Below are 6,000 nucleotides of genomic sequence, written 5' to 3'. Positions count from 1 at the left end.
GTTAGGGTTTTAGTTAATTCTTACCAGTTTTTGGGCCTTTAGTCCATTCTCCAGTTTTTGGGCCTTGGTCCACACTGTCTTCAGACAATGAGTGCTGATAGTTGGCATATCTGTAGCAGGTGTCCTTATCCTATGTTCATGGGATATTATCCCATCCAAGCAGGCATTTTAACATGAGCATAGCTATTTCACTACTATGTCTAAGCTTAATTAACAGCAGAAGTAAAAACTATATCTTTATGACAAAGTTACTTTAACACTACACAAATGAATCCATTTTAATATTTGTGAAAAGCCAATATTATAATATGCATTTATAACAAAATATAGCTGAGCAAAACCACAAAAATATTAATGAATATTCATTGTGAACAGTAATGGCAACTTGACTAGTTTTTATGATCCTTCCTAGCCCATTTCAAAGTATCCTTGAGAACTTTACATGTAGTGTCAAGAAAACATGTAAAAGTCATAAGTGCTCTTACAGCTTACAAGGACAAAAGTCATACCAATTAAGTTTGCATCAAGGTATATGTAATGCTTTAATGTTGGCTGGGTGCCAGGCACCCACTAAAGCTATGCTATCACTCCCTGCCACAACTGGACTTGGTCCAGGAGTTCAGATGAAGACAGGGTGAAACCACTCATCAATTCCCATAATGATTAAAATAAACTCACTTGGGGAAATTAATGAATTTTTTACCAATAAAAATCAGAGCAAGATTAAGAGAAGTAAACAATTCTTAAAAACACCTTCTCGCCACCCTTTCTTCCTTCCTGGGTTCTACCACTTTTCCCCCAGCAGCTCAGGGAGAGAAGAAGTGGAAGTTATGGTCAGCACATCAGATGTTTTTGCTGCTGCACAGGTAGAGGAGTCCTGCTCCTGCTCAAGCATGGGGTCCCTCCCAGAGGAGACAGTTCTCCACAAACTACAGTTATTCATTAACTGCTCTAACATGGGTCTCTTTCCATAGAGTGCAGTCTTTCAGGCACAGCCTGCTCCAGCATGGGCTCCTCTATCCATAGGTCTGCAGATCTCTGCCAGGAGCCCGTTTCAGCGCAGGCTTCCAAGTTCACAGACTCCTCTCAGACATCCACCTGGTCTGGCATGGGGCTTCTCCAAAGGCTGCAGGTGGATCTCTGCATCCCCATGGATCTCCATGGGCTGCAAAAACATCTCAGCTCTGGCACCTGGAGCACCTCTTCCCCCTCCTTTTCACTGACCTGGGTCAGCAGAGTTGGTCCTCTTACATGTTCTTACTCTACTCTTCTCTGGATGCAATTAGATGTGTGCAATAGCTTTTTGTCCTTCTCAAGAGGAATCTCTGTGTATTTTCACAGAGGTGTTACAATCAATCCTGATTGTCTCAGCCTTTGCCAGCAGCAGGTCTGTCCTGGAGCTGGCTGGCATTGGCTCTGTCAGATAACTAGCAACTTCTAGCAACTTCTCACAGAAATCTAGCACAGAAATGTCTAGCAGAAATCTAGCACAGAAATGTCTAGCAACTTCTCACAGAAATCACCCCTGCAGTCCTCTCTTCCCAATACCAAAAACTGGCCAGACATCCCAATACAGTATGCAATACTTTTTTCTTAGGCAACCTGATTCACTTTGGAGAAACAGAAAAATTCCAGATACACAGGACAAAAACCAGCTTACTGTTTCCCAAATATATTAATAGGTTTTAAGAAAAAGTCTGGTCTCTTTCTTTATTTGTTCCTATAAGACTTGCAGTTTGATACTTGAACTTTAGGTGATACGTTAATAACATTATTAATTTATGATTCACATGTGGACCATGTGCTGGTTCTCCATTCTCCTTGTAATCACACTGACTTAGCATGTTTGCCAACTTTACATAGACAAACAGTTTTCCTCACAAGTGGATTTAGGTGTTTTCCTCTCTGTTTCAGGTGATTATCAATTCACTAGAGTCAGACACTTGCAATATGTTGCACATAACCATCTGTTTCAAGCAGGAAATAAACTATTAGCTAATGGAGTAAGAAAGGCTGAAGATAAATAAAGGGCCAATACCAAGATTTCAGTGGCAGGTGTCTCAATCTGCAGCTGCACCTGCAAACTGCCGTGTAGAATTAAACAAAAATCAGATCAATCCTTCCTTTCAGCCCCTCAAAGAAATAAAGCAGGTACAGTCTGCTGCTCAGCATCTCATCAGATAATACTTCTGCATTGACATATTCCTCTGGTTTCAAAACAGAAACATCCTCAGATAAATGTGTTTAATTATTGAGAATTTCAGATAATGTATTGGTAATGGAATTGAGGATTGCTTAAGTTCATTGGAGTTAAGAAGTATCAACATTTACTACCAAGACAAAATCTTTCAGGATAGACAATGGGATAAAAATAATTTTAAAGGTGCAATGTAGATTTTGCAGTAGCTGAAGTTTAGGCAATGCCATGCTTATCTCCTAATAGAAATTAAGAGGTGTAGAATGTAGGTGTCTAGAGTTGATTTCAGCAGAGAGGAGAGCTACCAAGGACCAGCTTGTGAGCACTGTTGAGAGCTCTCATGGCCTGACAGAAGGCTCACACAGTATGCATCTGTAAGCAAACTTTGAGATAAATGCTGACTTAGAAATGCCATGAAATAGGGCAGATATTTTTGAGAGAGAAATGGAACTAGAAAAAAGTTTCAAAGGATAGCCTTCAAATAAGACAACATATTTTGGAGAAATTTGACTATGAAAGATGCATTGTAGTAGGACCCATGAGGGGTAGTTTTAGATTATTGGATTTAAGGCATCTACAGCATGATATGGCAAAAAATTGATAGGCCAAGAAATCCTTATAGTGTATTGGAATTAGAAAATAGCCATCTTCTCATTGTGATGGTGTGAATTATGACATCTCTATTGTCTCACTCTTCTCATGAGATTGAAAATGAAATAAAAGTTTTTAAAACACCTCTCAGTTGCCCCATCTCTGGGTCAGGAAAAGGATATTGTCTGACAGAACACCAGTGACACCAAGATGTTAGAACCATCAAGTGTTCCTATTCCACTTCTAAATGAAGGCACTTTGACTGTGTAGACAAGACCCAGAAACAATAACGTAGGATTTTGCCAGTATTTAACCAATGAAAAATGCTCAAATATTCCACTACAAATTTTGAGTTCCCACTGTGTTTTCAGATCCTTAGTGACATAAATCACCCAATCAGACTACACAAAATACCAGATGATTTCTATAATCTGTGTGGTGAAAAAAGTAAATGTTTTTAATGAACCTGAAGGCCAAAATCATTCATTAAATAACTGTGAGTCTTTTCAATAAAAGCACAATCAAATATTTTTAAGGTCATCTAACAATCCGTTAAATAGAAAATAATACATTTTTACAAATTACAGAATGAGTCATGAAAGGGCACTCCTGTGAAATGATTCAAGTCTGTGGAAAGATATTAGAGAATTGCTAATATGATTTAGCAGTGAATGTAGATTTAGTGCCCTACTAGGTGGATAGCTAAAGCATTTCTTGTTAGTCCTGGGTTTATGCCACTTCAATCACCAGCTTCAATACAGTTTATTGTTTTGACTACATATATGAGAAGTGCAAGTTCAGGTGCAAGAAAGACCTTCAAGATGAGCTGAATGCATGCTCCTTAGATGCTTTTGCGTTGTAAACATTCAGAAATGTTCTCATACCTGAACTTCTCTGTATTAGTTCAGTACCGAGGAATTTGGGATAGAGTCTAAGTAAAGAAAAGCAACTGCAAAAGGAAAGCATAAAAGAAAAAAATAACATACAAGTGCTGAAATCAATACATTTCATCAAAAACATTAAAATTAATTATAAAATAATAAAAATAATAAAATAAAAAAAATCAAATAATAATATAATAATAATAAAAAACTACATCACCTTTGAGCAACAACAAAACAAGTAATAATGGTAGAGTGTAAGAACTGCATCACTGTTGAACAACAGTTTGTTTCAGCTGCATGTGGTGGAGAGGGCCAAGGCCTCTCTGAGGGGTCAGACTCGCTTCATGCGTAAGTTCAAGGTTTGGACTACCAGCCAAAATGCTCTTTCAGCTACTGGAATTCATAGTTCAGGAATGGCTCCGCAGGAATGAGCTAAATAAAGGCCGGAAAGCTCAAAAATTAGTTTCTTAAACTCACGATAGTAAATACAAAGCAGCACTTTGTGTCTCAAACTCCACTTTTCCTATCCTAGTCCAGTTCTACAATTTTTTTCTTCTTCTAAATGGATCTGTTCTTTTCTAAAAAAGGATTTACACATTAGGATTTGATCTGCAGTCTTCTCAATGTACTTCTCTCAGTGTACTCTGGTTTTCTGGACCATGTGATGAACAGGTCTTTTAAATTAGCTTCTGTGTAGTTGTCCTGACTGAATCCTGCTACCACCCACTCCAGATAGGCATTGGGGACAAGCCTTTCTGACAGTGACAGTTCTGCACGTCAGAAAGGCAGAGATATAAAGTGACCAGGAACTTAAGGTCAAAGTATAATTTGGATGTTCTCCAGGTTAGGGAGACTGGAAGATAGAGTAAAATCAACAGTAAAAGTCTGCTGCGAAATCTCTTTTTCTAGTATGGTGATGGAATCATTCCATATTTCTAAAATTAGGCCATCAAAATTCAGCTTCAATTAATCAGCTTCCAAATCTGGTGCTAGCTCTTTCTCCAGATTTTTACACTATTTTTTGCCATTTCATTTACACAAATCTGTGCTTTTCTTTTCCTTCTCTTTCTTTTTAAATTTATTTCTTAAATTTAATTTTAAAAAATTAACGTGTTGATTGCTTCACTGTGTCTTTGGGAAACAGTTAAATATGTATTAAAATTTTAATAGAAGGAAAGATAAAAGAATTAATGTTATACTGATTATTATGGTAGACCTGTTGTGGTTTGACACTGGCATAATGCCAGTGCCTCCATGAAAATACATTCTCCTTGGTGTCTGCTGCGAGATGTGACAAGAAATAGAACAAAGCAGGCTCTAACTTAGGAATAAAGAAGAGATAACTTTATTAACTTACAACTATATGTAAAAAGAAACCCACAGAAAGAATGAAAACCTTCCAAAAACATTTCTTCCTCCTCCCCCAATGAATTTCTAATACATCCATCCCTCAGATCACTAACTCTCAGTCCATCATCACCCTTTAGATAATCCATTCTCAGTTCATCAAGGGGTGAGGAGTCCCTCTTGTGCTATAGGCTTCTCCTGGAAACATAGTTGAGACTTCTTGTGTTTCCTTTTTGTGTCACACGTGGCATCTCCCAGAGATCATTGCTATCATGACATCTTCCTTCCATGCTCAGTGCTCTCACCACTGCACATGGACTAGAGCTGCACATGGACTAGGGTTTTCCATTTAAGGGTGCTATGTCCAGTTCCAAAAAAGAGCACAGTCTTTCACTTTCGGGACATCTATCTCCCCCAGATTTCACCTCCTGGGGCCGAGAGGTCTCAAAAACAGACATCTTCTCTTCCACTGAAGATCGAGGGCACCAACCACCTTCCTCATCTGTTGTCTCTGTTCATGCGCTCTTTCACATAACATCACTACACTCCCTTGGCTCTGAGCCATTGCCTCCCCCTAAATGCAGTCTCTGTGTTACAGGAAAAAAAATTATTCCGTCCGTGGCTATACAAGAGAAGTCCAGCTAAAGGCCACTCCATCATCTCCTCTCACCTAAGATTCTCTTCCACTTCTCTCGTGGCCCATTTCCTCTTATCTCTATCTCTCTTCTCATTCAGCTCCAGGAAAATTAGCATTTGTAAGGTTTCTATCATGCAAGAAAAGGGTTAAAAATCTCCGTATCTGCTTGTCCAGAACTCCCACGCTGCCCTGCAGCCGCACCCTCCCCCCCCCCCCCCCCCCCCCCGCTTCTACGCAGGCCACTATAAAATTCATACACTGGCGCTCTCTCTCTTTCCTGGGGGTGGGGTGGGGGGGCTGCTCGATGCTCTTGATGCTCCTCTGCCTTTCCATCCTCAAGGGCC

This window comes from Melospiza georgiana, chromosome Z, assembly GCF_028018845.1.
Source record: "Melospiza georgiana isolate bMelGeo1 chromosome Z, bMelGeo1.pri, whole genome shotgun sequence".
Lineage (NCBI taxonomy): Eukaryota > Metazoa > Chordata > Aves > Passeriformes > Passerellidae > Melospiza > Melospiza georgiana.
Note: the sequence above shows the minus strand (reverse complement) of the source record.